The following is a 12,618-nucleotide window of genomic DNA, read 5'->3' on the forward strand; positions in this document are numbered from 1 at the left end:
TGAAGATTCATCTTTCACTGGAGAAAAGGTTATCCTTTCTTTTTCATTGTTATTTGGCCATGAAACAAACACCTGAGTCACATGCAACCCCTATATACAACAATTTGGTGTTGGAATGTATAATGCGTAGGATATGATGCTTTATTTTTTGTTTAAATTTCAACGCTTTCAGTGTACCCTTAAAAATGTAATATAAAGAAATAATGACTATGTTTTTTAAACATTCAATTAGAACTGGACAATCTACGCAAAATTTCCAATCGATCAGTGAAAACGTCATCTTTCTAGATCCTGTAGTTTCCGAGATCACATTGTCGAAAGGATTGACCACAAACATATAAACGTCCACAACATATAGTTGAAAAGATCTCGGAAGATGGAAGCACAATTCACGTGCATTGATTTTAGAGAAGGCTTATTAAAATACAAAGGTTTTGAACAATAATTTTAAAACAAACTTTATGAAAAAGAACTAATTTATTTAAAGTTAACATCTCAAAATGTTTGTAAAATCACACATAACCGTAAATGAAAGATTTGAAAGCCAAAGTTATAGGTTGGAGCTAGTCGCTTTTAACTTTATCACCGCCAGTTGGATTCTACCAACAGAGATCCTAATGTATTTGCCATTTATCATCCACGTCATCTATCACCTCATGTTTATCCATGATACGCACAGTGATTACCAAGCGATATGGGCCTCCCCTGTCTTCACCAGTTCCTGAGTGGCCCCACGAGTAGAAGATAACTTCATTTGTTTGCTAACAAAACCTAGCGATGTGTCGTCTAGTGCAATTCATTCATTTTTATTTCATCATATCATTCTTTTCAGTTTATATATTATGTTTTGTATTCGTTACTTGCATTCTATCTGTTTATTAGCCTTCATACACATATATTATTGGTGTTCTTTTCACTTATATACTCGTTTACGGCACATATTTTTTGTTATTTTTGTTATTTTACTGTTGATTGTATGTTTGAATTATTTAATAATTAATGAATAAAGACAAATCACTTAGACCCACTACAATATTATGGCATCCAAAATGTTTATGCATCACTCCCCCGAAGAAAGGGCAAAACCCTTTAACCGGGTAAACGGTAAAAAAAAAAAAAGTCGCTTTTAATTGCTATTGTAGGATTTTAATATATAGATAAGAAATAAGCGCTTTTGTTGCTATTATAGCATTTTAATAGGTAGATAATAGTTGGAATAGTTTTATTTTCGAGTGCCTTTTTTAAATATTCCCAATATTGAAATTTCTGAACCTATAGTTTTCACGCGTTCGAAAAAAAAAAAGATTCCATTACTAGTAAAATTAACCTAATACAAACATTTTTACTTTTTTCAATTTTTCCGTATAGAAATCGAAAGAAACGTTTTCTTTACCAACAGGTTCAAAATTTACGGAAATTTTACAACACTACTTCAAACACACTCGTACTTTGCCCAGCATTAAAATCTGATATTAGTTCCGACACAGTTCGCTACCTGTCCAGTTTTACCAGTCTGCCCAGCCTACGACGTCCGACATCTGTAATTAGGTGAGGGGCGCCCAATCACTCTACGTTTGGACGTCATTTCCACTTGGTTTCGCCACTTTTTGAAAACACTCACCACAGCACTCCTAGAACACCTGACAAGTCCTGTCGTTTTAAAAATTATAGGAAGATGTTCAAGACATTCAAATCGAGTCGAGAAATACGTTTGTGTCGACTCGTCTCAAATTTTACAAAGTGTGTCTCGACTCGAATTCGAGTCGAATCGAATCGAAACACGAATCGAGTTGAGATTCGAGACATGTTTCGACTTGTGCGCACCCCTAGTGAATTGTTCCTAGAAAAAACTACTTCTATCATATTATAGAATTGTTAATAACAGTTTATAAAATAAAATCCTTAGAACCTTTTTTTCTAAATCTGAATAGTCTGTAAATTTGAGAGCTTCTCAAAGACCCAAAGACAATTATATAGTTGTTTTCTTTTATGTTTTCAATTAATAATTGTCAGTACAGCCTTAGAAATTTGTGGTCTAAGGCTAGTAAATAATTCTTTAGTCAGTACACCTTTGGTTAATAAGGTAAAGTGTGGTTTTCTCATACCACCACTTGAGTAATACCATCCCTCAACATACGAATTCCCTCTTAGCTTCACCTGCCTAATGTAAAATTCTTCTAAACAAAACCCAACAGAACACACGATAGACTCAATATTTCAATTGCAACCCCTCATATTTGATGTTTAATTTCTACCTTGAAAATCCATAGTAAATTATGGAATCCTCTTTTAAAAGACAGCCCTCTAAACGACCTGTTTTAGTTGAAAACTTTCGGTGTTAATGAGCTTTCACTGTATTTGAGTAAAAATATGTGATTTTTGTCCTCTGATACGCTGTGATGAACGCTCTACATATCTGAACGGCTAGTATACGGAACGGGCTTAACGTTCGATTTGAACATCATTAACTTTACCCCAGATCGAACACGAATCTCTCATAGTTTCGCGGGAAAGGTCATAGATAAAAGTAACTTCCGTATCTATTTGGAATAACAATAAAAATGATAAGGATAATGAATGAAAATGGTAGCAGGCAGATCGTGTGTGTGTGTGAGGGGAGATAATCTCGAGAAAACCCACGCACACGGTGTTTGTCCACCACAAATTGCAGTTGCGCAAGGTGGGATCGAATCAGGGACCCCACGCACCAGAAATAAGCGATCCAACATTGAGCCACCGAGGCTCCATTAATAATAATAATAATAATACCTCTTCCAAGTGCATTAGCTCCGTGTTTTGTAGCTAATCACAATCGCAAAGCCTGAGAGAATGTTTCTCTTCACATCATAACGTAACCATTGTTCGTCAGTTCTGGGAGTTGATTGTGGGAAATCATGTGTTATTAACAAGACCGTAGTCTCGTTGTCATTGCTGAATACGTAGATTTAGCTACACATCTCTCGCCGTATTGTGCATAAACCGGAAGAGTGAATAAACATTATGTACAAAACGCTCGTTTTTTCATTCAATGGCTGTTTAGGTCCATTACCATAATTGACCCATTTGTTGGCTAATGAATATTATGCTGCTTCTGCTTATGTTTTTCGATGTTCACAATTGAAGTTTCAACCTGACGCCACTAGAGGCGCTGCCATCTATGGATCAATGCAACGGCGTGTGTTGGTTGGATCGGGGGCGTCTGCAGCTTGCGGCGTTCCTACAGGTAGACACCGTAAGGCATTGACACAGCGCTGGGCAGCCAGGTAAGTACATATTTCTTTTTGTTTCCATTTTTTTCACCTATGAATACTGCTCGGGGAAGACACAGTCAGCTGATTTCAGTATAGTGCTACATACGCATAACGATCGCGGCGTGCATGTAAAATCAGCACTGGCGGAGGACCCAGTGTTTTTGGTCCATAGCACTTCCGAAGTTGTGCTACAACACGGGATATAGATTCTTTAACTGTTATTATTTGTGTGACACAGTAAGCCACACGCTGCATATATTACTGCTCTCAATCTCATCCTGCGCTCATCAGCTACAGCCATACAACACTATAAAACTTGAAGGATATGATACTATCATTTTTCAACATAAAGAAGTTGAAACTACATTATAGGAATAGTTAAGGAATAATACTATGAAATAATTTGGTTTATGTATATTTATTTATTAGTATTCATAATAATTGACCCTTTTCGTCATTTAAATAATGATGAATTTATTTATTTCTTTGAGTGATGCTTAAGCTTTCATTAGCAATGAGCGTAGTTTTTTCTTGTACAGTAAGCGGTTACAAATTTTAACACAGAGTGTTAATATTTACGATATACATATGACAACTTTATCAACAGAATTTTAATGATTCTCATATATCAACATTTATAGGGTTGCCAGATTTTGTAAACGAAAAACCGGGACACCAATCTGAGGCTATATATAAGGTCAGAGTTTCTACTCATTTGATCAAAATCAACTAATTACCCGTCTTTTCGAGGTTACTAATCACAATTTTCCAGTTCATTCTATACGCAGCTAACACAAATGAAGCCTTACAAGAGATGCATAAAGAATGTGAAAAGGTAACAGGAAAGAGCTACCTGACGTCCCTTATTTCGAATTCCGATTTATTGTGTTTAACAGGTCCTAAATATTGCACAAAGTACGGCATACTCTCCCATTTATGATTGAAGAGATATTTTTTTCCTTTTTTCCGTCACCGCTTGAGTCAGAACCACTACCCTAAAATAATACAAATTTAGCATTTAGCAAGAAAAAAATTCATTTGAAGTATAAAATAACTAGCAGTTAAAGCCCGTCACCGAGAAAAAAACGTTCTTTTCTATTGAAGGTGATGATATTCGAGAAATTATTACCATAACGTATGCCCCTCTTGAACATTTTTTATTTTATTTTATTTTATTTTATTTTATTTATTTATTTTTTTTTTTTTTTGAAGCGAAAGAACCCATAGGACGAAAGAATGAATAGGTGATTTTAAAATTCCTTGTTTGTTTAGTAAAATTAACTGGCTACATAAATCTTCCGAAAACCTTCCGTTTTTAGGTGAGATACTAATTCTTGCAGGTTGATCTGAAGAACGAAAACCGGGACGAACAGGCGTCCCGAAAGCCTTTATCGGGACATTTAATTCTTTCATTAAAAACAGGGACTGTCCCGGAAAACCGAGATGTCTGGCAACCCTAAACATGTACCAACACTAATGTAATATTGTCTGTTCAAGTTTACTGTCCTTTTCAGTACCGAGGCTATAAGAGACGGTAGTGCAGTAGTTTCCCAACTATCGGCCCGCGAGTTATTTTTGCTTAGGTGTATGGTTATTTTCTATTTTGCCATCCACTAACATATCTCCATGATTTGCCGGTCCGTGAGTACAGAAGGTTGAAAACCACTAGTGTACACTTTAAGGTGGAATCCGAATGACCGTAATGCATTCAATGCCCTCCCACCGGGAATCGGACCCGCGGCCACGTGCACCGAAGGCGTGCGTGCTTGCCATTGGATCAACGAGGATTTAATAACTAACTAACTAACTAACTCTATGGCCTATGGAACCCGGAGGTTCAATGCCGCGTTCACAAAAGCTCTCCACTGACTTCTATCCTTAGCTAACTGCATCCAGTTTCCACTTTGTATTCCAATCTCTGCGAGATCCAACGAGGATTTAATAGTTTTCATATTTAACGAAATTTATCAGACCACACTTGTTGCAAATATGTTGTGATTATATATATTTGTAGCTGTAATAATTACTTGTACTGTACATGCATATTTCCTATTTATTTAGCCATCTAGTGGCGTAGTCAAGGGCTATGAGCCCTTAACCTATTGGCACATTGTTTTCTCGGTGTTATAAAGCGTACAGGTAGGGATTTTTTTTTAAAAGAAAAATTGTTACACTGCACATTATAATTATAATCATTTACTGGAAACTTTAAGAATGTTCCTGTAATATTTGCATGAACATAAAGAAGTGTGTTTCTGCATATGACTTAAGTGTCATGCAACATATGTACTAACATTTGAACCTGTAGAGGGTAAACGAGACGAAGGGAGATGAAACAGCAAATTTCCTTAAGTCTGCATTTTGTCCATTTACAAACATACGTAACTTTTCATAAGTCTGTGACAGTTGGATAAGCCTAACAAATAATTATATAATATTGCACAGTTGGTATTTATAAAACTAAATTTTAGTAGATGTAAGGAAGATTTTTTTTCGTCACCCGACACACACACACACACACACACACACACACAATGCAAAATGATAAGCAACAGTTGCTACCTGGAAAGAATTACAAAGTACGTGTACGTAGTTTCTAAGTTTTAAATTAGAACAAATGCCCAAAAATTTATTTGGAAAAATTCAAGATTTTCAAGTAGTTAATTAGCGATTATTAACTCCTAGCTGGTCCACCAGTTTCATCATTACCAATTAAATTAATCTCCATGTTTCTGGTGAATTCCTAGAGAAAAAAAACGATCTTTTAACTTCTTCAAAAACATTTTGACAGGAATGTCGGCAGAATTTCTAAAATGTGTTTACAATATCCACTGATTTTCTTTTTTGTGCTTAAGAAAGAATACACTGCCAGACTAAGCGGGAAATAAAAAAAAAAAAAAAAAAAAAGAACAGTTATACGTGATAGCAGCTAAAAATATGTTCTAGTTAACAGCTAAGTGTTTACTCCATCATTTCATGTTGAACAAAATATTACCATAATAATAGTAATAATAATAATAATAATAATAATAATAATAATAATAGTCTTCGTAACTTTCTTGTACTTAACAAAAATACTATTTGAGTAAAATAATGTTACACACTTGCACATCCATACGAAGGAGTTAAGACAGGAACATAATTGATTTAAGAGTGTTCTTCAGCACTTGTAGATCACGTTTTGCAAATTCAGAATCGTCCGTGCGCTAAACAACTTGTTTTGTCGTAAGAATTAGTTCTCTTACCCTAGTAGCACAATTGGTTGGGCGTACGTATAAATCGACATAGCTAGAGTTCGTAATGCAAAAAATGAAATTGAGAAATACGTAGGAGGCACAACGGAGTTTTAAGTGTCGTTTGCCAACCAATTATTTCCCGTCATTTAACCAATAGTTTCAACCTCGCACTCCGAATGGTAATTCTACTTTTTTTTTTTTTTTTTTTTTTTTGTAAGGACTAAAAATTGGTTGGTAAAATGGCGTATTACAATGGGGCCAACGTTGGTAATTGGCTAAGTTAGCGTTTCCCACTGCTGGGCCTTCTATCTCTGCTGGTTAATAATAGTGTTACCCACGAGACGAGATGAAAAAATAAAGCCCTCCTGGGTCTCTTGAGCTTCCTCGTGGTTAAGCGATTAGCGTGCGTGCCTTTGGCGTGGTAGGTCCGGGCTCGATTCCCGGCGGAAACTCACGTGGTTTGCATCCCGCGTTAAGCTATAGGTCCACGTTTCATATAGTCTTGCTGCTGAAAGAAACGCTAAACTAAAAAAGGAAAATCTATCTAAGTCTAGTCTGGTCTCGTAATTTTTTGTAGCAGTTTTGTCTCGTGTCGAAGAATTATTTTTCGTTTCTTCTCGTTTTGTATTTGTAAATTTATGTACAAAACTAATCTCCTAATTTTCTTCTTAATTTCTTTTAGAAGTTATTACAAACCTTTTGTGTTTCAGAATGTCCACAAAGGGTCTCATATAACAACATTTAATCCATATTTATGATTGGTGTATGTTGTGTAATGACTTGACATCGGATTTTTATGCGCTTAAAATTTATGAAATATGCATGCAACTATGCTGTCAAATATAATAATATATACTTAAATGCACGAACAATGCAATAAAAGAGAATATGCAGAAAAGTTGTGACAACTTTTGTAAGTGAAATATAACATAGAAAATGTATTTTACTTTTCAGAAACTTTTCTTCAAAATTTATTTTAACAGTGTTTATAGTTCATATACGTCTAACACAGTGTTTCCCAACCGGTGTGCCGTGAATAGGCCGCTGGTGTGCCGCGAGGAATCGAAACAAAATTATTAATTTTATAGCAATCAAATTGCAAAACGTAGGGAAAAATGTATATTTGTATTTCACATTACTATGAACCTCTACTATGAATCTACAATTTTAAGTTTCATACCAAGTTACTGTTCTGTACATTTCTAATGTTGGAAAAAAGTATCTGTTATCATTGTTATGGTTGCATTATTGCTTCTTTATTGTTGCAGTCTAATTCGTAACTTGAAAATTTAAAATATCATTCAATGCTCTCGACAAATTAACTACAGTACATTTGTGTTTTAAAAGTAAAAGAGATTTGTTTGTTTTTTTCGTTATTTAGTGATCTTCCTTCTTAGTAAACGGTTGGATACAGTTTTTAAAAAGAAAGCGTATTTTTAAAAACCTGAGTCCAATATTCCATTGCAATTGTTTTCTATTTTAAGATTATAATGAAAAATAAGCATAATGATTTACCACGGGGGAAAAAACAGTGATAGAGCTTTCTTCTCTGTGAGAAGGAGATCAATAATCACAGAAAAATACCACTCTGTTTAATATTTACAAATAATATGTATAAGTGTGCCGCGAGAATTCAAGTAAGACCCGTAGTGGGCCGTAAGTTGGAAAAGGTTGGGAAACGCTGGTCTAACATCTTAAAACAAACACAGATTATGAGATTAAAATGAACACAGTGATATGAGAACGCGATCTCTAGTTTTTCTTCACAAGAGTGTATTTACTTGTACACGAAATAATATGAATCACACTTTTATACATGTTTTCAGTGTACAGAAGGAAGCATTCGTTTTTAAGGATTTAATTCTTCACATAATTAATCTTAAGGTATATTACGAGATCCTTCTCTATATTTTGTAGTGTCAATTTGTGACGTTTGTAGCCAGAAAATGGCCTGTCAACATCAACAAGTGTTACTGGACAATATTTATAGACAGAACAAGTGTACTATTTATATTTTCTGGAAGGTTAAAATCTAACCCTTGAAGGTATTTTCCTATTAGTTCAATTGTTTTGTAGTCGGAGTTTCTGACGAGAACACCCATCAATTCTTTTTCACAGAGCGTCCGAATTTACCAAGAAATGATTGGAGCTCGTGCTGACAAGTAAACCTTACGTTTGGGTGAATCGAGTTGCTGACTGAGACACATATGAGAAAGTAGTACTAAATGTGGTCAGTATTTCAGTGAAGTTGTAGGTGCGAAGCTCCAGGGATTTAGGAGATACAGCTACCAGAACATCACATGGAAGTACAGAATAGTCTTCATACTTTTGGAGGTAAAAGCTCTGTAAGACCTCTTGTAACGACAAAAGGTGAATAACAAATATATGGGTACATATTAGGACTAGGGGGAAGTCATATAGTAAGGGTATACCTGACGGCGGCCATCTTGAAATCCGCCATTTTGAATTAAGGTTAAGTTTTTAAAATAGGAATAGGGTCATGTGATACATGATTTAAGGCGCAAATTTAATCAGAAGAACAACGGTGACGTTAATTTTGATTTACGCGCAATTGGTAAAACGTTACAGGGGAAATTAAATATTGTTGCAGCATATGTATTAGTCCTTTAACAGGATACAAGAAAACAACGAAATGGCGTGCAAGTACAGCATCAAACAACTAACATTGTAACGCCACCATTGTATTTCTGATTAACTTCTAGCCCGAAGTCATCTATTGCATTACGCTATTCCCATTTAATTTTGTGCTGGTTAATGATAAAGCAAAAATGGTTATACCGTTGGATTTATGGTACAATTTGCTATTAATAAGGTGTCACTGTTATGCGTTTTGTTTAAAACTTTTGTCTGATTCAAAATGGCGGATCTGAACATGGACGCCATCAAGGCAACTCTTACCATAGATCTAATATTTATCCACCTGCTTTTTATTTGATTATTATCATTAACACAAAATTTACAAGGTGGGGTAAAGGACTAATATATATGCTGCAACAATATTTAATTTCCCCTGTAACTTTTTACCAATTGCGCGTAAATCAAAATTAACGTCACCGTTGTTCTTCTGATTAAATTTGCGCCTTAAATCATGTATCACATGACCCTATTCCTATTTTAAAAACTTAACCTTAATTCAAAATGGCGGATTTCAAGATGGCCGCCGTCAGGTATACCCTTACTATATGACTTCCCCCTAGTCCTAATATGTACCCATATATTTGTTATTCACCTTTTGTCGTTACAAGAGGTCTTACAGAGCTTTTACCTCCAAAAGTATGAAGACTATTCTGTACTTCCATGTGATGTTCTGGTAGCTGTATCTCCTAAACCCCTGGAGCTTCGCACCTACAACTTCACTGAAATACTGACCACATTTAGTACTACTTTCTCATATGTGTCTCAGTCAGCAACTCGATTCACCCAAACGTAAGGTTTACTTGTGAGCTTCATCATATAGAACAAAGGTTTCACTGAGTAGCATTCCTCGCTTGTTTTGTTTCTGAATTGATGTTGACCAGGGCCAGCCCGTCCATATAGACAATCTAGGCGGCTGCTTAGAGCGGAAACATTTAGGGGCGCAATGGCACGCTTTTTCTTACGTGCGATTTATCCACATTACGTGCAAACAGGTATAAATTAAATTTTTGGACATATTGCAGTCGCTAATCACATTTTCCATGGAATCTTTTTAGAAAGAATCACAACCATCTTTTGTTTTATGTTTACAATAGACATCGACATGGTTTATATCAGCGGCGTAGTGTAAGGGAACGCCGGTACGCCCGGCATCCCCTGTTAATAAGAAAAAGTACGTATTTCATTATATATAAATTGTTTGCTTGTAATTATCACAATTATTTCCACTGCAATCTTCTGGCGCGCTCTCTCGACTTACTTTGACAAGAGGAACCTACGCATGCGCGTCGCTCAGATGCACATTTTCTGTCTTTCCTCCTGTCGTATGCTATTTTCCTCGGGCTTCCAGACTTACTGAAAGCATCGGGGTTTTCGTCTGCTTTCTGTTGAATGCGCATGCGCAATACTTCCCGTCTCACTCCTCCTCATCCCTTGCAACCCAGCATTTGCTTTAGATATACGCTGGCATATTCAAGTATTTCCAACTGTATATATTTTGAACTAAGCTATAGTTTCTGAACAGAACGTACGAACCCTAATATACAGGAAATAGAATAAAACGGAAATGGTTAGTTCAACGCATTTTTGAAGCATGCCGGTTATGTAAATAATAGTATTAAAATAGTTATGCCTTAATCGTAACTAAATGCATCGTAATTGTAATCTTCATCGTTAAGGAGCTCACAGACACAGGCATAAACTTAAAGCATTCTGTAGAATTACGGTCACCGATCTGGTAGGACAAGAGAGCTACCACTCCCCGTCACTCGCAAAGATTGTGCCAGGGCCCTTCAGTCACTGGCACAAATCTCGGGGACATAAGGGGAACATGTTCCCTACAATCTTGCCCCACCCCCCAATAATCCGATTTGAGATTGTGATGATGATGATTTCTATCCGATTGCCACAAAGGAAACTGATGTCCTTTGACTTGTTTCAATTTTAAAAAAGAATCGTATTCTTTAATATTTCATTGTCATTAATTATTAGTAGTCTATTTTCAACTATTTGTTTAATTCCTGTAACAATTCCTATAATGCTATTGTGGTAATCATAATTTTGCTCAGATAAGAGTATTGTTGCGCCAAATATAGGCTTGATTGATTTTCTTTCATAGTTTTGGGGAAGTCATTATTTGTATCGTTATAAAACAAATGTCCTAAAATTTTAATGTGGATCATTGTGGATGCGTAAGTAAAAACATGTCAATTATTATTATGCATATATTCAAATTTCAGAATGTGCTCACGGCACTGAGTTGTAATAATGATATAGGCCTATACCACTATTTCATCTACATCATTTTTTATATAATATACGAGTACAACAGGTTTACCTCAGAAATCTGATTCATCTACTGTAATATAAGTCTCTTCTCCCCTCCCCCCACAATAAGCCTTAAAATGTGCCCTCCTGCCGATGTTATAGACAACTCTGCTCCCCTAATCCTCCACAGCATTTTTTTCAACTTCATAAATATTTTGAACATCGTTAAAAAAAAGGAAAGAATTATGGGAACAGTCTTACCCATCCCACGAACGTTGAAGACAGATCTGCGCTCTTGACTTCAGTATCTGGATACAGAAACAGGCCCCCAGAGTTGGTTTAAGTGCTCTCTATTTACATCTTCAAATGATATATACACTCAGGCCCATATTCACGAACGGGCGTCTGAGTTCCGGACCCAAGATGACAAATTTCTGGGCGATATATATATATATATATATATATATATATATATATATATATATATATTGAAAGAACGAGATTTACGTGTGGTATGTGGAGAAAAAAGCCGCCCACGAGAAAGAAATGAAGGGAACGATACTGGAAACAATGTTCATACAAAAGTGGGGCCTAGTTTTCTCGTCACAACGGTAGTGGCAAGAAGGAGCTGAGACAATTTGTTATTAAATTCTAACGTAATCCACGCATTCGCTTCTCTATGCCCCACTAGACCTCCAATTAGGGGGGCTTCCTCCTAAATTTTGTATAACCCTATATTTCCATTCGGAATAGCTATGTATTGCTACTTGCAGTAGTACTATATCGTACAAATGGCTAACTTTGGCATCCCCCTTTCGGAATATCACGCTACGCTACTGGTTTATATTACAATAAAACTTTGTTTCGCCTTGCCCTGTGGTTATATGAATAAAATTTCATGATATTTTGTCTTACCATTAGTAAATAATTAGTTTCTTTTGCGTTTTTCTTCTTCCTAAACCCAAACTGTTTATCTTCAGTTGTGCTAATTCGTTTTAATCTCCTTTTCAACGTTCACCATGGGTATTCGTATTAAACTTTATTTTATACAGATTCCTTACGTCTAGTTGGATTTTCTCATTTTCAACGAAATCATCGCTGATTGTTAAAAAGATCTCTGGCCAATTTCCTGTTTTATGTAGTTCATAGCACATACAAAAGTTAACTTCCTTTCCTTCTTCTCCCAACTTCTTACTTACTGAATAGAC

The 12,618-nt window shown here is 35.7% G+C and overlaps 1 protein-coding gene across 1 annotated transcript in view; it reads left to right on the plus strand.

Annotated features, from left to right (window-relative positions):
- Nucleotides 1-3,105: 3,105 nt before the first annotated feature.
- LOC145668102 (synaptic vesicle glycoprotein 2C-like) overlaps nucleotides 3,106-12,618 on the plus strand; it is a 281,944-nt gene continuing 272,431 nt past the window's right edge. The window contains exon 1 of the mRNA XM_081735629.1: nucleotides 3,106-3,263. The gene's annotated coding sequence lies outside the window, so the exon portion shown is untranslated. The remainder of the gene's footprint in view (nucleotides 3,264-12,618) is intronic.

The sequence above is a fragment of the Thermobia domestica genome, chromosome 13, assembly GCF_964235325.1.
Source record: "Thermobia domestica chromosome 13, izTheDome1.hap1.1, whole genome shotgun sequence".
NCBI lineage: Eukaryota > Metazoa > Arthropoda > Insecta > Zygentoma > Lepismatidae > Thermobia > Thermobia domestica.